The 24,343-nt window shown below is 43.8% G+C and overlaps 1 long non-coding RNA gene and 1 pseudogene across 1 annotated transcript; both read left to right on the forward strand.

Moving 5' to 3' along the window:
* Positions 1–1,060: 1,060 nt before the first annotated feature.
* On the forward strand, positions 1,061–15,204 carry LOC137209833 (uncharacterized). The gene is made up of 3 exons (XR_010936120.1): positions 1,061–1,192; positions 3,715–3,936; positions 15,078–15,204. It is a non-coding gene; the product is annotated as an uncharacterized lncRNA (long non-coding RNA).
* On the forward strand, positions 13,067–13,605 carry LOC137210521 (protein yippee-like 5 pseudogene; annotated as a pseudogene).
* Positions 15,205–24,343: the final 9,139 nt, after the last annotated feature.

Here is a 24,343-nt window from a genome sequence, read left to right on the forward strand (position 1 = left end):
TGTTTTAGATAACTCACTAGACCTTCTGGAAGTAATTCCTTAATCTTGAGATTCACAAGTGTTTAATGGGGGTAAACTACTCCTTTCACCTGAAGCATCATGTGTGTAGGAAGGAAGGCTGAGGCTAGAATCCTCTGTGAGATGCTGAAGGAATCAGAGAAGGGTGGGCAGGTATCTCCCAGCATTTTGTCCTTAACGGCTCTAAGGACTAGGAAAGAAAGAGCATGGGGCTGGCAACAGCTGCCTTATGCCTGGTTTTGATGGTGAGGATATCACAAATGCTCAAAGAGTAAAATGTTGATCTCCTTCCCTAAATATTTTCAGAAGGCAGTGTGGTATGGTGGTTAAAAGCATAAGCTCTGGACTGTTAGTTTTCAGATCCTAATTCCACCATTTACTGGCTATGTGGTTTAAAGAAAGTTAGGATTAAGTATGGGGATGAAATGAACTGGCATATATGAAGCACTAGGAATGCGTGGCACATCGTGAACATGACATTTAAGTGTTTATGAGGGTGATGATATCTGCATTTCAAATGCCCCAGCCACAAGGATCCTGTCTGGGTATAAGATTAACCTATTTGGGAATTCTGCCTTAAGGGACCAAAAAGGGGGTTCTAATGAAGGATGTCATAGGCAGTTTTTGGAGTGACACCTGTGCTGTTTGATCATAAAGACTTCAAGGTTTGACAAGACAGCTGAGTCCCTGACTATCGCATACGATGAGCTAAACCTAGCCCACTTCTTCTCGCTAGGCCTGTGGGTTGGGTAAAGAGGTCTTTGACCATTTTTTCTGAACATGAATGTTTTGGATTGTTTGGGTTTGTTTTCAGGCTTTCTTTGGCGACTGTGAAGTAAATCCTTTTCAACGGGTGTCAGTGTGGCCATGCTCAAACCACCCTGCCTTTCTTGGCCAGTGTTGTAGGCACTCTGGGTGGCCTCTGCAGCAAACACCAGTCACTGCAGGAGAGACATGGTGTAAGAACTTGGCCCTGGCCCTGGATCCTCTCTTCCGGTTTGGCTGGTTTAACACTGAATCTGCCCAGTGGCCATGTGTGGGATAGGTTTAACAGGCAGGAACTGCTTCAGGTCAGACTGGTCCTAGGAGGCTCAGCCCAGCGCCGCCCCTCCCCACCCCGGCTAAACTACCAGAGGGATCCCAGGCCAACTAGAAGATCAGGGTGAGCCTTAAGGTATCAATTCCTTTTGCCTCTGCTTGGAAAAGTTACAAACAAGCTATTCTGATTCTAGGTTCAAATCATGGCTTTCCCCCCTTACCAGATCTTGGGCATACTGTTTAACTTCTCTGAGCCACAATTTTCTCACGTGTAAAATGAACATGATACTAATACTTACCTCAAACCAACTTGTTTTAAGGATGTTTGACACAGGAGGTGCTGGAGAAAAGTTAGTTAGCATTATTATCTTAACTCCCACCTCCCTCCCCATCGCAATAGCCTCCTGTCAATGCCTGTTTCTGCTCTCATTACTTCTCTTGTCTAGAAATATCTCTTTCCTCTCCACTGAACATAGACCATCTTGTTCACTTTTAAAGGTCATTTCAGGGCAGGAAAGGGGAAGGGCCCATCCCAGAACTACTTGGGATTAGTCTGTATTTGTTTGCCAGGGCTGCTGTAACAAAGTACCATAGACTGGGTGGCTGAAACAACAGAAATGTATTGTCTCACAGTTCTGGAGACCAGATGTCTGAGGTCAAGGTGTTGGCAGGATTGGTTCCTAACGAAGGCTGTGAAGGAGAATCCGTTCCAGGCCTCTCCCCTCGCTTCTGGTGGTTTGCTGGCCATCTTTGCCGTTCCTTGGGTTACAGAAGCATCTCCCCATTTCTGCCTTCATCATCACATGGCATTCTCCCTGTGTGTGTGTCTCTGTGTCCAAATTTCCCCCTTTTATAAGTACATCAGTCATAGTGGAATAGGGCCTACCGGAATGACCTATCTTAACTATTACCTCCCCGACAACCCTATTTCCAATAAGGTCACGTTCACAAGTCCTAGGGGTTAGGACATGTGAACTGGGTTTGTGTGGGAGAGGGTTACAATTCAACCCAGAACAGGGTACAATTACTAAACCTGGGTTTCCTCCCCAGGATTCCCAGTGCCAGCCTCTGGGCGCTGGGGACCCCACCTTCTTTCCTCTCCTGCACGTCCTGCACCCCTCTCTCCCTGCTCATTTTGGTCTGACCACTGTCTGGGACTCCTGGTCTTTGCTGTCTCCTGAGACAGACTCAAAGGACAGGCTTTCCATGCAATTGACTAGTGAGCAGCAGATGGATGCCCACATAAGGAAAGACCTGAGCCCATGGAGAGGTCAGGGATCCAAGGAAGGCTGCTGGATCCCTGCATTCCTGACATCCAGGCTCTCTTCCCCGGGGAGGAGGTAACATATAGGGAGGGTGTGCCGGCCACCCTGGAAACCATACTTTCTTTAACCTTAAGATTCTTTTGGAAGAGTGAGTCCAGGGTCTCAAACCCAAATGTCTACACGAAGAGTTGGGCAGATCCTATAAAGGAAACAAGTCTCATGTATAGGAAATGAGCAGAGATGGCCAAGGTGCTAATGTTGCTGTGTGGGAAGACAATTTTGTGGAATAGTTTCTGGGGTTTTTTTTTTACATTTTTTAATTGAAATGTTTCTTGAGATAATTATAGATTCACATACAATTATAGGAAATAATACAAAGAGATTCCTCATGTACTTTGCCCAGTATTCTAATTTTTCAAAGAAGCAGGAAATCTAGACCTTTTATACATTTTTTTATTGTGGTAAAATATACATAAAATTTTACCATTTAACCATTTTAAGTATACAATTCAGTGGCATTAAGTACACTCACAATGTGATATAATATCATCACTCTCCATGGAAATCTAGATTTCTGTATCCAATGTCCTGATTTTTAACTTTTGGCATCTAATTCACAGGACCATAAACCCTTTATGTTGGCTGGTTGCCAGTTTGGAACTTCTAAGTGCATTAAGTGATGATGTGCTATTTTGTCTTGGGATGGTCGAGGTTGTGGGATTGCTGGGAAAGACAGGCCCCCAAACTGGAGTTTTGATGCTTGAGGCCAATGGGCCAATGTTTCTAGGGTGTTGGGGGGATGTCCCCTTGGAGGAACTGGGACCCTCCAGGAGCAACTGCCGAGTTCGCTGACCAGCACTCAGCATAGGCATCACATAGACAGCTCATCTGTTTTCGTCTGAACTACGTGCGTGCCAAGGTTTCTTGCACAGAATGAGTGAAGGGAGCCTCCAGAAGCATTGACTTCAGGCTTTTCCCCACCTCAGTAAGAAGCTGGATAGATTGGATTTGATTGATAAAACGTGACCTCCTGGGACTTCCCTGGTGGTCCAGTGGTTAAGACTTCGCCTTCCAGTACAGGGGGAGTGAGTTCGATCCCTGGTCAGGGAGCTAAGATCCCACATGCCTCGTGGCCAAAAAACCAAAACATAAAACAGAAGCAATATTGCAACAAATTCAATAAAAACTTTAAAAATGGTGCACATCAAAAAGTCTTTAAAAAAAAAAAAAAAGACCTCCTGGCATGCTTAGTATCCTGGAGTGGTTTGTGGCAGTTACCAGTGAGATCTGTTACTGGGTTTCCTGTCCCATGCTCCTGACTCCAGCCCCGTGTCCACTCCCAGGGTAGTCCCTGGGGGCCGTTTGAACCCCTGTCCTCCTTGTTTATTTCCAGGAACCGGGCTCATCAAAGTCCCCTTCTGCTTTTGATCTGCATGGAGAAAACGCCCTGAAGACCTGCTCCCCTGGGGATGGACTGCCTTAGGAGCAGAAGTTGAGGTGTGGACGCTGCTGGCACACACTGTCTGAAGGCCCAGCCAGGCGGTGGGAGAGGGTTCCTCCCAGAGGGTGTCAGAGGATGGAGGGGAGCCAGCGGAGCAACCGAGGCAGAGCAGAGGTAGGAATGAGGCCTGTAAGGCCTTCAGAGAGGGCGGCAGAAGGTCGGGAAGGGTTGATGGGGCCAGAGTCTGAGTCTCAGCAAGGGGAAGGAGTTGGAATTTGAGGAATTCTGGGTTTCTGTTGGGTGGATTTTTGTCCCCATTTGGTTCATTCTGACCCCTCCTCTAGTTGGACCATGGGCAGCTTGGATGTCACCCGTTCTTTTTTTTTTTTTAAGATGTTGGGGGTAGGAGTTTATTACTTTATATATTTATTTTTGCTGTGTTGGGTCTTCGTTTCTGTGCGAGGGCTTTCTCTAGTTGTGGCAAGCGGGGGCCGCTCTTCATCGCGGTGCGCGGGCTTCTCACTATCGCAGCCTCTCTTGTTGCGGAGCACAGGCTCCAGACGCGCAGGCTCAGTAGTTGTGGCTCACGGGCCTAGTTGCTCCGCGGCATGTGGGATCCTCCCAGCCCAGGGCTCGAACTGGTGTCCCCTGCATTAGCAGGCAGATTCTCAACCACTGCCCCACCAGGGAAGCCCCACCACCCGTTCTTAAGATGCTTACCTGGAGCCCCATCCTTTCCGCTACATTTTCTCAGGCTTCTCTGCCCTCCCGGCCAGTCTCTCTATTTCCTCATGGTCCACTGTCCTAAGTTTCTCAGGCCCTAGCTAAATCCTGTCCTGACCTGTTGTCACGTTGACCCATAACCCATTGTCACCTTCTCTGGGAACTGTCACCTCTCTGGGCAGGGACAGTATCTGCTGCTATTTTTGTCTCACTCCCTGGGCAGATCTTTGGGCTGGGCCAATAGGAATGGACTCGACCCAGTGAACTACCCAGGACTCTCCCTCGACTTCCCTGCAGGAATGGAGGGATTTATTGCTGGCACAAATGACCCTCCAAGACTTCTCTGGACCACAGGCTCCCAAGAACATTCTCAGAGCCAGAAAAAAGAAGGAAGGAAAGGAAGTAAAATGGATAGTGGGCTTGGGGTGGGGGGAGCCCCACACCTGGATTCCAGGGAAACGTCACTGGGCTGAAACCTCCTCCACATTAGCTGGTAGGCAGTGCCCCTGGCTGGCACCCCTGCCCGCAGGTGGGTGCCTACATTCATGGAGCACAAACTGAGGATGACGTGGCCTTGTGGTTGCAGTAACCTTTTTCTGACAGCAGAGGGGGCACTTCAATCCTTACCTGTGAGCTCTGTCTTCACTGGCGAATTCTATGGCAGCAGAACGCTGCATCCAGCCCGCTGTCTAGGGAGCCCATTGGAAACCAGACATCCATATAATGTCCTGGCTTTTAGGGTCGGACAGGGGCGGGGACACGTGTGTGTGTAAGAGAGAGAGACTGAAACGTGTTACGTGATGAGCATTAATATTGAATTTTGCTTTCCTTTGGCTACACACAAGTGTTTATTGTGGTCTTACTCTGTGCAGGCACCGTCCCCAGGGATAATATTCTAAAACGCAGATCTTGAAACCCACTACTGAGAGTCACCCCACTGTCCACAGGGCGGGGCCCAAACGTCTCACGGCATCCAGGGCATTTCACAATCTGACCTTAGCCTCCTGTTCCAGAATCATCCATCACCACAGCTCCCACGATCTACAGAGGCCAGGGGCAGAGTGTCCACAGAATGCATTCCTGCCTCCAAGGAGCTCAGTGCTGGGATGGGCAGGGGCCTTGTCACACCACCGCAGATCAAGTCTACCTGGCCAGGCTCCCTGGAGAGGGCCACTTATACTGTGCATGGTGACAAGAGCTGAGGCAGCTGGAGCCCTGGGCAGTGGAGCCCAGCCTGCCTCTCGGATACTCCAGCTCCGGGCCCATCCTCCCTGGCTTCATGCTTCCTCTCCTGTCCTCCGGACCAGGCTGCTGCCACTTTCCCTGCCCAGCCCCACAGCGGGCAAGGGGTTTCCTCTTGGAGTGGAGGACGCCTCTCAGCCACATGTTGTGTGCTTCCACCCAGGAGGGGCAGAAATGGGGAACTCGCCCTGGGTTTACGTATCCTTCCTGCTTCAGGCCTCTACTGGTGCAACCAGGAGAGACAGCGCTGATGGGGGTACCCGCAAGGTGCTGGCAGAGTGCAGGCTGGGCCCCTGGCCCCCAGTTTTGTTTTGTTTTGTTTATCTGGAGGGAAAGGGTCTGATTCTCAGCTTCCCAGTTCTGACAACAGAACTCATCAGCGTGTTCAGTGAGTGACTAGAATGATAAATTCCGCAGGACCACCGTGCAAACTAGCATGTCAATTTATTGCTTTATGCGTGGTGGTGATGGTGGCAATGGACGCAGGGTATTGAAGATCGCTTTGGCCAGCTGCTGTAACAGTTAAATCCAGAAAACAGAGGTTTACCACAGTTAACGTGACCTCTGCCCCACAGGTGTTCCTGCCCCTTCTTAGCAGTGATTCAGGAATCTAGGCTCATTCCATCTTGAGGCTCCTTTGGCCTCAGCAAGATGACCCGAGCAATTGTCTTCACGCCAGCCAGCCTGACAGGGAAAGAGCAGGAAAGTTGTACGTGGGAGGAGCTTATCCTAGAGCTGCTGTAACAAATTACTACAACCTGGGCAGCTTAAAAGAAAAATGTGTTCTCTCACAGTTCTGGAGACCTGAAATCCAAAATCAGGGTGTCAGCAGAGTTGATTCCTTCCGGAAGCTCTGCAGAAAAATCTTTTCCATGCCCCTCTCCTAGTTTTGGGGGGTGTCTACCAATCCTTAGCATTCCTTGACTTACAGAGGCATCACTTCAATCTCTGCCTGTGTTTACACGCCCTTCTCCCCTGTGTGTCTGTCTGTCTTCTCCTGTGCTGTCTTACAAGGATACTTGTCATTAGATTTAGGACTCGCTCTAATCCAGGAGGATCTCTTCTCAAGGTCCTTGCCTTAATTACATCTGTAAAGATGTTTCTTCCAAATAAGGTCACTGTGACATAAGAACTATATATTTGGTCTCTGCCCCCAGTTCCTGACACAGAGCTCCTAAATCTCTAGGAATTTCCTGGGTGACAGGAGCATCGTTTGTTCTAATGAGGTGACTCTTGTTGGGCAACTGGATGATTCCGAATGGGGGCTGGTCACCAGAAAGTCCAAGTCATGATTAGAAGCTTGGAGTTTTCAGTCCCATCCCCATTCCTCTGGGCAGGGGAGAGGGACTGGAGATGAGGTGATAATGGATCATGCCTACATGATGTAGTCTCCATAAAAGATCTTCCGGGTTGGTGAGCAGATCCATGTGCTGGGAGGGTGTTGCACTCCAACTCCATGGGGGCAAAAGCTCCTGCACTTGGGACCGTCCAGACCTCAACCTATGTACCACTTCATCTGGCTTGTTCACCTGTATCCTTTATTATATCCTTTACAGTAAACCAGTAGATATAAGTAAGTTCTGTGAGCAGTTCTAACAAATTCTCAAACCTGAGGAGGGGGGTCATGGAAACTCCCAATTTATAGCTGATTGGTCAGAAGTACAGGTGACAACCTGGGACTTGCAATTGGTATCTGAAGTGGGGGACAGTCTTGGGGGACTGAGCCCTTAAGCTGTGGCGTCTGTGCTCATTCCAGGTAGTTAGTATTAGAATTGAGTTAACTTAGAGGACACCCAGTTGGTGTCCACTGAGAACTGGAGAATTTGTTGGTTTGGGAACCACCATCCCACACATATTTGGTATCAAAAGTATTCTGTGGGCATAGAAAAAGTTTTCTTTTAATTACATTCTGAGGTTCTGGGTGGACATGAATTCTGGGGGACACTGCATTCCACTACAGGGACATACCTGGGTATGGTGCCCTTCTCGTGCCCACTTTCCAGAAAGTAGTCACATGGCCTAATTACGCTGGAAAATGTCATCTGGTTGTGCCCAGGATGACTAGAAAACTGGTTTGGGGAAGAGCTACCAGTTTCTGCCACATGGGGGAGGGTCCTTGTCCAGGACCAGGAAGCTCAGGCTTCCAGGGGGAGGAATGACTCTCCCTTCGGCAGAACCAGATATATACTTACTAATCCTTCCAGGTCCCACCGCCCCTGCCATGGCCTTGCAAGCCCAGCGTCTGCTCCCAGAACTTGCCAGGCTCTGGGAAGAATCTGGGCTGCAGAGATGGTACCTGGGGGCTCTTAAGAAGTGCTGCCCCCTGGGGTTCCAGGAGGGAGGAAGGGTGAATGGTGTAGTGGGGTGGAGCAGAGAGAGGTGAGTGCCCTGGGAGACTTTGAGAGAGAAATACCCCTCACCCCTGCCCCTACCCTGTCTCCCTGCAACTGACCCATTGATGCCTTAGGATTTCAGTGCCTTTGGGGAGAAGATGCCTCTGCTTCGTTATCGTGTCTCCAAAACTATGCAGAACCAGCTCTTTATCCTCTTTATCCTTTGCCAGGATTTTTTAAAGAAATGTTGTTCTTGGCTCACTTGGTTTTCAGTTCCCTAAACAGCACTTCTGAGCTGTCAAGCTTTTTAAAAGTGTTCTTAAGCTGAGACTAAACCCTACTTTTCTGGAAAAGCTACCTTGACTTCAGAGGAGATATTCTTTTCTCCCCATTCCTTTTTTTCTACTGCCTTCTTAACAATCCTTGTTCTCAAAGACGTTTGTGTTTTATTTTTTGCTTTCTGTCAAGACAAACTTCCCCCTGCCCACCCCTGCCCCCTGCCAAAAAAACCTTTCCTAGAACATAGGTGTTTCAAACCCATGCCAATGTTTTGTAGTTAGTATACACGGGTTAAACTACACAGAAATCCCCCCAAGAGCCAGAGGTAAGCAACAACTTTACTTATTTGATTGGATGCCCTCCAAGTTTAGGAACATCCCATTTTTATTACCCAGCAGATAAGACAGAGCCCTGAATGGCTGTGGCTGTGATTAGATAACTTCTGATGTTTTCATTTCCCTTGCTGATCTGCTGCTTCTAGGTTAAATTCATTTTGTTGCCTGTCCATTTTTAAAGAAAGACTGACAGAGTCACTCTAACAGATCAGGGGTCTGAGCTCAGAGTAGGTCAAAGGTAGTCACATGTAGGGAGATGGATAAAAATAGAAGGAGGGTTGGCAAGTACAGCCAGGACACCTGTGTTCATCACACATACTGATAAAGGCCAGAATCTCCTCATTTATCTCTGGTGGGAAGTTCTGATGGTTTCACAGGATCAAACTCAAACCACATCAAAACCAGGTGATTTCCTCTGAGCATTCCATAAAAGGAAGCATCTGTCCATGGTAGGAGTGGCTGTTGAATCCTGGGCAGTTTTCAATGGTCTGATGAGAAGAGCTTGCCTAGAATGGAACCAAATGTCTGCTCACTCACGTGTTACTGTGTGAAAACACTCAGACATCAAACCTATACCGTTCCTGTGCGTGCTCAGTCTCATGTTTATTCTTCCAGACACAATCCCAGCATTATTTATTGGAAGCAGGAGCTGATGGGGTCCAGTGAGCTTCCCAGCAGGAGACAAGCGCTTTCCTAGAGCTTCTAAATATTTCTTTAAAATAGTTGCTCTGAGGTTTGTGAGTTGTTTTTTCATTGTACTTAAAAGACTTCCTGTTTCTCTCCAGGTCTCTGGTAGCAACATGGTATTTTGCTTGAACCCTTGGTTTGTCTTAAGGAGATCCTGCTTTTACAGGTTTGGATTAAAAAGTGTCTTGTATCATAGGGTTTCTTGATACGCATGTGGACTTCTGACTTTAAAATACCACATTCCAGTTAGTAGGAAGCAGAGATATTATGTTTCCAGAGAAGTTTTATGTAGTATTCCAGGAAATAGAGGCTTTGATTCTTCCCATCATCAGATGATTGGAGTCCACCATAATGAGTGAAAACCTTCAGATTACACTGACTATAAGGAATAATTGCAGAGAAAAAAATAGGTTAATGGTGGAATATTTATTCTCATCTGCATCTGAATCTTTTGGAATCAAACTGAATGTATGGTTTGCACCATGCATTTCTCTGTCTTCTCTTCACAAGTTCCCTGAAAGAGAACACTCTGGGCCTCCATGGTCACCTTTATTCACATAAAGAAAGGATTTTTCCATTTGGAAGTAAACATGTTGGAGGTGAGTAGTTAATATTGTGTATATTCATTTCCACTGCAGGGGGCACAGGTTCAATCCCTGGTCTGAGAACTAACATGCCATATGTCATGGCAAAGAAAGAAAGAGAGAGAGAGAGAGAGAGAGGGAGGGAGGGAGGGAGGGAGGAAGGAAGGAAGGAAGGAAGGAAGGAAGGAAGGAAGGAAGGAAGGAAGGAAGGAAGGAAGGAAGAAAGAAACATAAATAGAGTGAGATGCCTAACAATGAGGGGCATCATAAACAGAAGTGACAGGAGTCACAGGTACTTGTTATTAATAATGAAGTATCAACACCTGCCAATGATCTGCAATACTTGCAGTGATATTAATAAATCAGAGCAGAGTCAAGGTTATCTTCATAATAACATCCTTGCATTCTCTAGAATTCTCTGGAGTTTTAAGCTGCTTTCCTTAGTAGGAGAGAAAGAGGTGGCTTTACTTCTAGCCTTCCCAGCACTATTTTTACCTTTTAAACACTATGTACACATACGTGAGGTGACATGATCTCTTAAGTGTGCCTCCTCAGGACAAAAAGGCAGAGAATGGTGGGTTTGTGTTGGAGCTTAGTAAATCCAGGAGGCCCTGAGATGTTTGATTTCTCCAAACACTGTCTCTCAGGTACCTCTTGAGTGTTCTTCTTGGAGTTTTCCAGGGATTGTCTGCATGTATCCAGACCTCTATCTGGCTGGGGCCCCGTGGGTGGGTCCTGGAGTGCTTTACACCTTCTTGTTCACAAAATGCATGTAGGCTCCCGCCACCACTAGCTTTTCACACAGTTCATGACAAAAAGGCCCTTCGCCTGTTGTCTTCCTCTCTTTTTTCCAGTGGATTGGCTTTCACTTTCAGGATAAAAATCTGTCTCAGAAGATACTGTGTCTCACTTGTTATAAAGAGCTGTTTATTCAAGACATTTCTTCTCTCTTAAATTACTGTCGTTGTCTCCTGGTTAGTCTCCCTGCCTCCAGGCCAAATCCCCTCATTCTTTATAGAAATAAAACATACCCATGAGATGTCTGGATATGCTGGTCACAGACTTCCTCATTCTCTTGGGTGTATAATGATACCATGGAGAAGTAAAGTCTTTGAAACCATGTAGACTTGGGTTTAAACCCAGCTCCATCCCCTATGACCTTGTGATTTTCATCACCTTTGGGTATCAGGCTCTTCATTAATGAAAAGGAATAACAATCTCTACCTTGCAGAGTTTTCATGAAAATGAGATAACACAGTGCTTATAAAGCAGTCAGCACAGGTGTCTGACACACAGTAGGATTTTAACAGAGGTTACCCCTCCCTTCTTCCCTTTGTTGTCCAAAGTAAGAGCGTCTAAGGGTTGGGGAAATACTGTACAATTTTTCTTCACACGACCTTTCCTTTTGAAACACTTAGTACTAGCATTTTATCACTTTGTACTACCTTGTTGAAAACATCTGGAGATTCTGAAAATAGAATGTGAATCCTGCCTAAATTTATTTTCAACATAGTCCTGTGGAGCGGTAAGGATGAAAAGGGGGAAAACTCAGTGATGAGAAAAAAAAAAAACTTTACAAAAGAAAAAAAGAGAGGTTGTAAGTGAATTACTGTTAGCCTATTGTTTTTTCTCTTTTAGTTACTTTGGTTTGATTGCAGGCTTACAGTATAAGACATGGTGGCATTTTTTTTCCATCAACGTTGCTCTTAGCATCGGGTCCCTCAGAAGCAGACACAGAGCACGTAGCCCCTTTCCACTGTCCTTCCAGAGCTAACATCCCACCTTAAGTCCAATGGGATATGCCAGTTATTTGTTATAATGGAATTTTGCCAAAAATTATACAAAATAATGTTTCGCATTCAAAAGATCTTAAGAGAAAATAGAGCTGTTCTGTCATCTGTCAGCCAGTGAATGGACTCCGCTGGGCTGGATGCACCACGAACACTCCTTTCTTTCTCTACAACTCCTTTCATTTTAATCCCTCTCTCCCCACTCTCCACCCCCAAGCTTATGCATTTCTTTGGAGAGGTGTTTGCTGGGCTAACTTTCACTGAAATGGTGATGATGTTAGAAATCAGAAGAAATGAGCCTTCCCGGTTTAGCCCCACTCCCCAGGCTTAATCATTTTGTCGTTGTTGTTGCTAAGAAGTGTTGGGTGAACTATGGAAAACAATATGGAGGTTCCTCAAAAAACTAAAAATAGAGTTGCCACACGATCCAGCAATCCCACTCTTAGGCATTTACCCAGACAAAACTATAATTTGAAAAGATACATGTACCTCTATGTTCACAGCAGCACAATTCACAATAGCCAAGACATGGAAACAACCTAAATGTCCATTGACAGATGAATGGATAAAGAAGATGGGGTACATATGTACAATGGAATACTACTCAGCCATAAAAAAAGAATGAAATAATGCCATTTGCAGCAACATGGATGGACCTAGAGATTTTCATACTAAGTGAAGTAATTCAGAGAGAGAAAGACAAATACCATATGATAGCACGTATATGTGGAATCTAAAATACAATGCAAATCAATGTATCTATGGAAAAAAACAGACTCACAGACATAGAGAACAGACTTGTGGTTGCCAAGGTAGGGGGGAGGGGAGGAAAAGAATGGGAGTTTGGGATTAACAGAGACAAACTATTGTGTGCAGAATGGATAAACAACAAGATCCTACTTATAGCACAGGGAACTATATTCAATATTCTGTGACAAATCATAATGGAAAAGAATATGAAAAATAATATATATATATGTTAAAAAAAAGAAGTGTTGGGTGAGTCAACTTTTATTTAGATGATGATGATGTTGGCGGTCAGAAAAAATTTAGGAATTTCAAAGATAATGACAACTTGGTGACCTCTGTCTGCAGAGGTTTCTCTTCTCCACTTGCCGCTGACAATGACATAGCATTCAGGCATCTTCTCTGGCGTGGGCAGGAGTTTTTACATGAATGGAGCCTTACACAGAGCTTCTTCTGGCAGAAATTTTATTATAACCAATTCAACGCATCTCTTTGCAACTTGCCACTCATGAAAGTAACAATGGCTTTGAGGCTTCATCTCAGCCGAAGACCGAAGAGCCGTTGGTGGCCTTGGATCTCAGCTGCTCGGGGTTTTTAGAACTTCAACTATAAAAATGGGCACGATTTTCCTTGATCATATCGGTGGTACCCATCTGTTTTCCTGTGCAAACTGCGATACAATCCCGACCAACCACTCAGAACTCATCTCCACTCAATTCACAGGCGCCACTGGCAGAGCATTTCTTTTTAACTACCTTTTAACAAGGTAGTTAACCTGCAGTACAGTGAAGTTCAAGACCGGGTCATGCTCACTGGCTGCCACATGGTTCGAGATGTGAGCTGCAAAAACTACAATAGCAAACTGGGATGGATCTATGAGTTTGCCACTGAAGACACCCAGCGTTACAAGGAAGGCCGTGTGATCCTACAAAGTGCTCTAGTTCGAGAAAGTGAGGGCTTTGGGGAGCGTGCACCATCTGATAACTCTTGAAGAAAAAGAGATAAATCCATCTTTTTCCCAGGTCTTCTTCACTGAAAACAAAAGTCCACTTACATACATTGTCACCTTAGCATCAGTGTAAGATTCATGAACTGTGGAACAAGAGGTTGTGAGAATCTATAATGGAACCTTTCTTTCTTTCTTTCTTTCTTCCTTCCTTCCTTCCTTTCTTTCTTTCTCTCTTTTCCTTCCTTCCTTCCTTCCTTCCTTCCTCCCTTCCTTTCTTTCTTTTTTTAATTATCTATTTCCCATTCAACAGCAGTGTGTAGAGAGAATATTACGCAGATGCCGTTAATTTTTTTCCCCCCTATGTTTACATCTTGAGGCAGAACAGTCTATCTGCAGCTACATGGTGGGCTATCTGAGGAAAAAACCCTGGGCTATTAGAGTGAAAAAGTGTTTTATGTAAATTCTGAAAGGAAAATGTGTCAAGAGCATGGTTCTTAAATTAATTCGGGCTTCATTTTAAAACTTTTTTTTAACCCAGGTATTTCAGTTGATTTGCTAGCTTCAGAAAAGAGATCCAAATTTGTGACCAGTGCTAAAGGTTCAGTGTTAGTATGGTTTGTGCTGGCCATTGTGCCATATTCTTGTTGGAGATGAACTGTAGCATCAGAACCCATTCTTCCTTGTCAGTCTTGATCCAAAGATGCCACCATTCCTAGTTATTTGTCACCACATAATTGGTGTTGATTGGAAACTTTTCCTGATATGGGGCAGAACTGCTTGGTTGTCTTTTCCATGTAAATTAAGCATAGTAACATAAACAAAGTAATAGTTGGATGTTAAAAACAACAACAACAACAATGGCTTTGATATACAGACCGCATCTTTGACATCTTTAGTTTTAAGGGAGTTTACCTAGGCCTCAGACATGGAATCCTCCTGCCCGAAGAGCACAGAAGACTTTTCTTAGTGAATTATGATAATCACCCTTGACCTTGCTGCCTGGTGACGTTGTGGATTAGAGCGGCTGGGCTTTCTGACCTGTACATCAATCTCAAATTCCATTTTGGACACAGAGAAGAGAGGGCATGGGGGAGAGGGAGACTGAAGACTACAGAAATGGCCTCGACCAAGTTAATAACTAGTTTTTAAAGCTAATGAATTTTTTTCTCTAACTCTGCTTATCAGCAGGGTGTGTAACGTAGTGCTTTCCTCCCCCTCAGGCCTTGTCTCTCTCAGGGCTGATCACGATTCTTACGAGATGTGTTCACTTTATTTTTTTAAAAATATTTATTTATTTTATTTATTTTCTTGGCCGCATCGGGTCTTAGTTGAGGCATGCGGGATCTTTCGTTGCAGCGCGAGGTCTCTTCATTGCGGCGTTTGGGCTTCTCTCTAGTTGTGGCACACGGGCTCCAGGGCGCGTGGACTCTATAGTTTGTGGCACACAGGCTCTCCTTGAGACGCGAGCTCAGTAGTTGTGGCGTGCGGACTTAGTTGCCCTGTGGCATGTGGGATCTTCGTTCCCTGACGAGGGATTGAACTCGCATCCCTTGCATTGGAAGGTGGATCCATTACCACTGGACCACCAGGGAAGTCCTGAAATGTGTTCACTTTAAATTTACCCATTTGCCTATCTTCTCTTCCAGGTAGCTATAGATTCCACGGCCTCGAACGGGGACTCCAGGAACAGCTGTTCCCTGACTACATCCACTCCTGCCAATCCAACGTGCACTTGAAGGCCTTGGCGGCTGTGGTGGAGATTTGCCGAGACTCTGACAGGTATGAGACTCCCCATCTCTGTGGGTTCCTGTGGCCCCTGGCTAGCCCAGGGCAGAAGAATGGAAATGAAGTTATGCTGAGGCTCATGAGGGGACAGAATAAAGCCTGGCCCCAAATGTGTTATCCTCTCCACACCTAGAGAAACTGAGTTCATGCCAAGCTCACGTTGGGCACCAAAAAAAATCCTTTCTTAGCTTTCTTCTCTTACTTGGCTGGCAGGACCACCGGATAGTGATTTTGGTTTCCCTTTTGTAAAATTTGAGTATGTGCCTCTCTACGCAAAGTTTGGTCCGTGGACCAGAAGCATAACATCACCTAGGAACTTAGAACGTCAAGCCCCACTTGAGAATCTGAATCAGCATCTGCATTGTAACAAGATTTCCAGATGGTTCATGTGCACGTGGGAGTTTGAGAAGCACCGGTTTATTAGGCACTATTCTGTCTGATCCTCACATTAACCCTTCTGTAGTGAGTGTTGTTTAATAGAAGAGGAAAACTGTGCAAGGAGGTGCAGTGGTCTGTGCCCTGTCCTACAGCCAGAGGCAGGATTTAAACCCAGAGCCAGATCATTCCACAGAGTAAACTTGTAAAATTGTGGGGTTTCACTGACGTCAAAAGCTATTGGTAACTTTAGCAGAGGGTGTGTGTCTGCCCGTGTGCATGTGTGTGTGTGCCCACGTCATTGTGTGTGTGTTTGTATGTGCATATAGAGTAAGTCCCCTACATAAGAACGAGTTCTGTTCCAAGAGTGTGTTTGTAAGTCCAGCAAAGTTAGCCTAGGTACCCAACTAACACAATCAGCTATATAGTACTGCACTGTAATAGGTTTATAATACTTTCACACAAATAATACCTAACAAGCACAGAAAATAAAGAAAACATTTTTAATCTTGCAGTAGAGTACCTTGAAAAGTACACTAGTACCAGCTACGTCACCACTGCTTTTATGCTCACTTCTGGACATCCTGGGCTTGAAATAAAGATACTGTACTGTATTCTGTACAGTAACATACACAAAAGCACAGCCACTTGTAGAGGCTGCATGCACGTGACAATGTACGCCAGACACATGAATTAACTTACGTGATTGGACATGTGAACACACGTATCGGTATTATATTTATTTTTACTTGATGGTAAATATTGACCTTTACCACTAAGGGAATTCCCTTTAATAAATTATTTACATAAATTACATTAAACTGGATTTATTCTACCTTTCCAGTATTTCCAGATTGAGGTGAAGTCGTTCACATGTTTGATCAAGAAGGCTCTTTGAGGTCAAACCAGTGTAAATATAAATATGGGTAAATCTCAGTTGACTGACTGGTGTGATGGTAAAACAGGGCTAGGTGATAATGAGCAGCAACTAATTGACCTGTTAAACCAGGAGAATAAAGAAAGTGACTCTGTCCTCCAGTTTCAGAGAGTTTTCATGGAATGGCCTGATTTCTGTTCTTTCTAGTATCATAATTGGTGAAAACCATATTAAAAACCTGATACCCAGGTACCATAGGAAGTGACACAGCCTAGTGAACAGAAAGTGCAGAGAAACCAACAGGACAGGTAATAAGAAAGTTGCCATCAGTGTCCTTCCCGCTAGCGAGTCTCTGGATTCGGCTTGGTCATTGCCAGTAACACAAATGCGTGTGAGGCCAGTTGGGATGAATGAACAGGTCCAGTCAAATCAGATAGCTCTAAACACTAGGCCCCTACCAACACTTCCCCTGTTACCCGTTTGGAACAAAGGGCAAAAATAGCATTTTACATTACCTTGTTGAAATGATACTTATACTCAACCTTGAGATACTGTCTGTGAAGACAACTTGAATCTCAGCTCTGATGTCTTCAGGCCCCAATTCAGAGAGGATTCTTAGAGAGGCTCAGGTCATATGGAGATTTCTACCAAGGAGGGAAAAGACAGACAGATTGCATCCCCGCTGTCAGAAACTCCTCCAAATGTCCCCAAGTCACGAACACAGTAATTCTCTCCCTTCTCTTTATAACACACACAATTTATGGAGGGGACTGACCTTTCCCTGGTGTATGTTCTTGGCAGCTTTGTCATAAATTAACTGACCACATATGTATGGGCTTATTCCTGGGCTCTCTGGTCTATTCCTCTGGCCCATGTGCCTCTTTTAGTGCCATTTCTACACTGTTTGGTTCCTGTAGCTCTGTAATATGGTTTCAAGTCAGTGAGTGAGTTTCCTCCAGCTGCTGTTCTCCTTTCTCGGGATCCCCTTGGCTGTTCAGGGTCTTTTGTGGTTCCATACACATGTCAGGATTGTTCAGTTTCTGTGAAAAATGCCTTTGGAATTTCGGTAGGAATGTCATTGAAGTGCATACTGTTTTGGGTAGAATGGACATTTTAGCACTACTAATTCTTTCAGTCCAAAAGCACAAGATATCTTTCCATTTATTTGTGTCTTCAGTTTCTTCATCGATGTCTTAGGGTTTTCAGTGTGCAACTCTTTCACACTCTTGGGTTAAATTCATTCCCAGTTATTTGGTTCTTTTGACGTTATTGTAAATGAGATTGTTTTCTTAATTTCTCTCTCTGATGGTTCATTATTTGTGTATAGAAACACAACTGATTTTAGTGTATTGATTTTGTATCCTGCAGCTTTACTGAATTCATTTATTAGTTCTAATAGTTTCTTGGTGATTTGATGTACAAAACTGGAATTAGAAATCCCACTATTTCTACCACATCCGGGTCATCCACAACACCCAAGACATAGTGGCTACTATTATAATCTTCCCACAGTGCCCCTTAAAAACATGTGAAATCTTATAAGGGCGAATTGCATCATCACTTTGGGTGAGCAGGATCTGGGTAAAACTTGGCCTCTATACAAAGTTTCATGTCTTCTCTACGTTTCTGTCCTTTTATTGACATGATTGTTTTGAAATATAATTCATTTTCCAGTAATTTCAAATGTATAGAAAAATTTCAATAGCAGCACAAAGTACTCACATTTGGCACTTCACACAAAACACTCCAGTGTGTTTTACCAAAACACGGATACACTCTCAGGGAACAAGCACTTAATTACCAAATGAGAATCATTACAATTTCTTATAATAATCCAATCCACAGGTCCACTTCAACTTTCACCATCTGCTCCAACTCTATGAAAATGTCTTTTTTTCATTGTGATCCAGTTTTCTTTCTTTTTTTTTCCCCTCTGGAACCCTAACTGAGACTTTGCCTCATATTCAAAATCTTGATGGATTTAAAGTACAGGATGGGTATGTGACCTTGTGGCCTTTCCTGTATGGCTTCTTTCACTTAGGATCATCCATGTTGTAGCATGTATCAGTACTTCATTTTTTCCTTTGTGATTAAAAACACATAACATAACATTTACCATTTAAACCATTTTACATATACAGTTCTGTGACATTCATTGCATCTACATCGTTACAAAAATATCCTCACCATTCATCTCCCAAACTTTTTCATTTTCCCCAAGTGAAACTGTATCCATTAAACACTATCTCTTCTCAGCTCCTGCAACCACATTCTTTCTGTCTTTGAATTTGACTCCTCTGGATACCTTATATAAGTGGAATCAAATAATTTGTCCTTCTGTAACTAACTTATTTCAATTAGCATAGTGACTTCAAGGTTCATCCATGTTGTAGCATGTGTCAGAATTTCCTTAGTTTTCAAGGAAATAATATTTCCTTGAATAATATTTCCTTATGAATATACCACATTCCATTTACCCATTTATCCATCAATGGACACTTGGGTTGCTTCCACCTTTTGTTATTGTGAATGATGCTGCTATGAATATGAGTGTACAAATATCTGTTCCAGTCCCTGCTTTCAAATATTTTGAGTAAATACCCTGAAGTGGAATTGACAGATCATATGTTAACTCTGTGTTTAACTTTTTGAGGAGCTGCCATATTGTTTTCACAGTGATTGCACCATTTTACTCTATTCATTTATATGTTAGAATAATATGGCAGTTCATGGATGTGCTGCATTTTGTTTATTTATTCACTTGTTGATTGACATTTTAATTGTTTCTACCTCTTAGCTATTGTGAACAGTGCTGCTATGAATATTCGTGTACAACTTTTTGTTTGAACACCTGTTTTTAATTCTCACTAGGAGTGGAGTTGTTGAATCCTATCATACTTTACATTTATCTTTTTGAGGAAATGTCAAAGTATTGTGCACATAGGTTGCATCATTTTACATTTCCACAAGCAATGTTTACAGTTCCATTTGCTCTACATTGTTGCCAGTATTAGTTATTTTTTATTTTTCTTGACTATAACAATTCTAGTGTGTTTGAAGGTGTATTGAATTATGGTATGAATTTGCATATCCATCATGACTACTGATGTTTGACATCTTTTCCATTGTATGTTGACCATTTGTATGTCTTTTCTGAAGAGTCTGGTCAAGTCCTTTGTGCATTTTAAAAACTGAGTTCTTTGTGTTTTTGTTGTTGAGTTTCTTGATATGTTCTGGATAACAGACTCATTAGATATATGATGTGCAAATATTTTCTTCTGTTCTGTGGGCTGTCTTTTTACTTTCTGGATAGCAGTTTTGATGCAATAAATTTTTTAACTTTGAGGAAATCCAATATATCTATTTTTTCTTTCCTTGCTTGTGCTTTGATGTCAGATCTAAGAAACCATTGCTAAATGCAAGATCATGAAGATTTATTCCCTTGGTTTATTTGAGAGATTATAGAGTCATTCCTTGGTATCCACTTTGCTAGGATTAAGGTCTGCTGCCAGAGTCAGTGTCAGGGCTTAGGTGTCAGGGTTTAAGATTATGGTCAGAGTTGGATAGTCAGGGTAGAGGGTAATGGTCAGAGTCAGGGATTAGAGCTGAGGTGTCAGGATCAAGGGTCTAGGGTTGTTAGGTTTAGGGCTATAGGTTAGGGTGTTAGGGTTATAGGTTAGAGTTAGAGTTAGGTTAAAGCATAACCTTCCCTCACTCCCCTTGTCCCTCTCCATCTTTCTGAGGCCTCCAGGAAGGACAGGACTAGTCCAGGGTCACACATGACTCAGAGACTTGAGCTGGACCAATGTTTCTTTGCCCCTCAATCCTGGGCATAGTTTTGTGTACTATCTGTGTACTATCTTCTTTGACCAGGTGTTTGTTCAGAGCTTTTCCTATTTTTAATGGGGTTGTTTGTGTTAGAGTTCTTTGTATGTTTTGAAACAAATCCTTTGTTAGACATGTGTTTGCAAATATTTTTCTCTCAGTTTGTGACTTTTGATTTTCTGAGTAAGGCCTTTCACAGAGTAGAAATCTTTAATTTTACAAAGTCCGTGGTATTCCTTGTTTTTCTTTGAGGATTGCCTTTTTGTGTTGTGTGTTAGAACTCAGAGCTCATGATGTACATAACCAAACCCAACCTCCTATCAATTTTCCTCTATGTCTTCTGTAATTTTGAATAGTTTTGCATTTAAGATTTGTCTATGAATAATTATGGGTGAATTTGGTGTAAGTTATAAACATTCATTTCATCCCATACGGTTTCCAATTAGTTGTTCCTTAAGTATTTTGGGAGAAATTATAGGATGCTGTCTCCATTTAGGTTTGAATTTCCACAGTTTAACAGATTCAGCAGTTCTGCCAGTAGGGGGCGTTGTCTCCAGTGACCTGTGAGGTAGGTACGGCCTGCACTTCCTGCACTGACCACAGGGGGGCCGAGACCGCCTCTCTGACCCACAGAGCATGCGCATTCCACTGAGGACGGCTCCGCGCAGCCGAGAGGAGTTGTGTCTCCTCAGGCACCGACTGGGCTTCGCCTTCGGATGCCCCGGGTCAGCATCTCTGCTGACAGGAGCTCAGTCTTCTTAGCACTCACCAGGGTTTCGGCTTCAGGACAACTTGGGGCTGCGTCCATACTGACAGGAGCTGAGTTTCCTGACGACCCAGGTGAAGCCGAGAGGAAAAGGTGAGAAGAAGTGAGGAAAAGTGGGGAGAAGCTTCCCGTGTGCGACTGACTGTTGAGGGAAGTCCGTCTTCATGCGACCCAGGAAGGGCTTGATGTGGAAAACTGGGTTTTTAGTCAGATTTTTGTGCAGTGTAGATGGTGTCCAGTGTCGTTATGTGGCATGTGGCATCCAGTTTTCCTAGCGCTGTTTATTGTGGGCACTGTCCTTCCCCTTGGTGTGTTCTTGGCCCCTTCGTCATAAATTAACCGACCCCAGCCATATGGGTTGAATACTGAGCTCTCTGTTCTGTTCCTCTGATCCGTGAGCCTGTTTTTGTGCCAATTCCACACTTTTCTGGTGACTGTAGCTTCATAATGTAGTGTGAAGTCGGGAGGAAGATGCCTCCAGCCTATTCTCCTTTCTCAGGGTTGCTTTGGCTCTTTGGGATCCTTTGTGGTTCCACACAAATATTAGGATGATTTGCTCTATTTCTGTGAAAAATACCATTGGAATTTTGGTAGGGATTGCATTCACTGTGTACATTGCTTTGAGTAGAATGGACATTTTAACAATATTCTTCCATTCCACGAGAACGAGATATCGTTCCATTTATTTGTGTCTTTCAATTTATTCGTCAATGTCTTTAAGTTTTCAGTGTGCAAGCCTTTCACACCCTTGGTTAAATTTATTCCTAGGTATTTTGTTCTTTTTGATGCACTTGTAAATAGGGTTGGGTTTTTTTTTCATTTTCTGATTGGTGTTTGAAAAGCAATTGATTTCTGTGTACTGATTTTGTAACTTTACTGAATTCATTTATTATTTCAAATAGTTTTTTGGTGGAATGATGCGGAAAATTGGAATTCAAAAATCCCACCGTTTCTTATCGTTTTTCTTGTGATTAGACTGGGTTTATGGGTTTTGAGGAGGCAGGTCACAGAGGTCAAGTGCATTCTCATCATTTTATGTCAAGGGAACAGGCTCTCAAGGTAACTTATCACTGTTTATGTTAACTTTGGTCACGTGACTGAGGTCGTGTTTGTCAGTTTTCCCTGCTGTGAAGTTATTTTTCTCATGTCCATACTGTACGTCTTATTTAGGAAGAAGTCACTGTGTGGAACCCACACTTCAGAAGAGGGTTAGGGTTACTTCCTCGATGGATGCCTATGTGTCTACATCAATTATTTGGAATTGTTCTGCATAGGACATTCCTATTTAACCCAACTCATAAAAAGTGTTTGTAATTATTTATTTTACTAGTGTGGACACCTGAATAGTTATTTTATACTTGTGGTTATAATTCAATTGTACAGCTTAGTTCATTCTTTTTTTTTTTTTTTTTTTGCGGTACTTGGGCCTCTCGCTGCCGTGTCTGTTTTGTGAAAAGTTCATTTGTATCATTTTTTAAGATTCCACATATAAGTGATATCATATGATATTTGTCTCTCTCTGTCCGACTGACTTCACTTAGTATGATAATGTTTAGGTCCATCCATGTTGCTACAAATGGCATTATTTCTTTTTTTTTTTTTTTTTTTGCGGTACGCGGGCCTCTCACCACCGCGGCCCCTCCAGCCGCGGAGCACAGGCTCCGGACGCGCAGGCCCAGCGGCCATGGCTCACGGGCCCAGCCGCTCCGCGGCACGCGGGATCCTCCCAGACCGGGGCACGAACCCGCGCCCCCCGCATTGGCAGGCGGACTCCCAACCACTGCGCCACCGGGGAAGCCCCCCATTCTTTTTTATGGCTGAGTAATAGAAGGGTCATCTTCAAGGGCAAGATAGAAGTTTGCTGGGGAACTAAGCCCAGAATGAATCCAAGTCATATATCATTGTGAACTGGAGCTCTTCTTTGCCAGTGCGTGGAACTGGCATAACAGAATGCAGGGGTGTTCGTTATACTCTGGTGAAAAATTGAAGATATACAAAAGGCAAAGTTTAGGGTGTTGGTGTGAGATGCTCACATACTATATAGAACTATATGGAGAAGACTATTTCCATCTATGGGATCAAATCATTTTAGCAATTGTCTTTTCCTCTCAAACCATGAACGACGGCACTAGTTAAAGCTGTTGCTTGGTGACATGCCCACAGGTCCATGTGGCTACTACCAACTTTAAAGGACTTCTTTTTTCTTCCTCCTCTTCAGCTGGTAAGGTTAATGTATATTTAAGTGGAAGCCTTATTTAAGCGGAAGCCAAAAGTATCACCTCAAAAATCGTCCCAAACACTCATACCTCATACTATTCTTCACAAATGAGCTGTGTAATTTGTATGACCAATGATAGGCATTAAATAGAAAGGGACCTCGGACCTCATTTTGATATTTCTGATGTTTGGAATGCCCTCCAAACATCAAACCAGACAGTCTGATTAATGTCCAACACTACACCTTAAATTGACAGATTGTTAAGTATTACAGGTTCTAATTGAATGTAAATATTCAGGATGACTTCCTAGAGCATCCTCAGCTTCTCCTTCATGGGACTTAATAATTCCTGTATATCTAGATGATGTTATTGACCCCTTACCCCTATGAGAAGGTCCTTCCTACACTCTAAATTGCCCTCCCCTCTCTAAGAGTAATGATGAATTTGCACTGAACCATATACACCTATTTCAGGCTTGTACACAATGGCATTCAGTTTACAGATTGGGAGTGTAGTGGGCATTTGTCATGTTTGCTTGCTCTGTGTTCATTCAGTTTTTTAAAAAAGCACCTGGTTTTCCTTGGGGAATCACTTGTTCCCCACTCTGAGTGCATGTGGTTTGCGTGGCTGAATCCACCTCCCTGCTACCAACACCCCCTCCTCTCTGCTCCATGGGCCACCATGTAATCCAAACCTTGACAGGCTGTATAATGTATGCCCTAGTCACAGAGATGACGCAGGCATGAGTACTTGCCACAGATGGCCCAATAGACTCAGTGTAGGGTTGTGAAGAGAAGCCCGCCTTCCCCAGGGATACTGGAATGTGAGCCTGAAATGGCTGATGGCCATTTCACCTCCGAGTGGGAGGAGCCTGTTCAAATGAAATTACACAGAGGAAGCGGAGCCAAAGGACAGAGATGTAGAGAGACCAAGTCCTGATGTCAGCACTGGAGTCACTAGAGACCCTGAAAATTTTGCTGTGGACTTTTGGTCATGTGTAGTAATAACTGAACCTTTTTTTTATGTAAATCAATTCAAGTTGTGCTCACTGAACCAATGAACAGA

This window comes from Pseudorca crassidens, chromosome 17 (assembly GCF_039906515.1).
Source record: "Pseudorca crassidens isolate mPseCra1 chromosome 17, mPseCra1.hap1, whole genome shotgun sequence".
NCBI lineage: Eukaryota > Metazoa > Chordata > Mammalia > Artiodactyla > Delphinidae > Pseudorca > Pseudorca crassidens.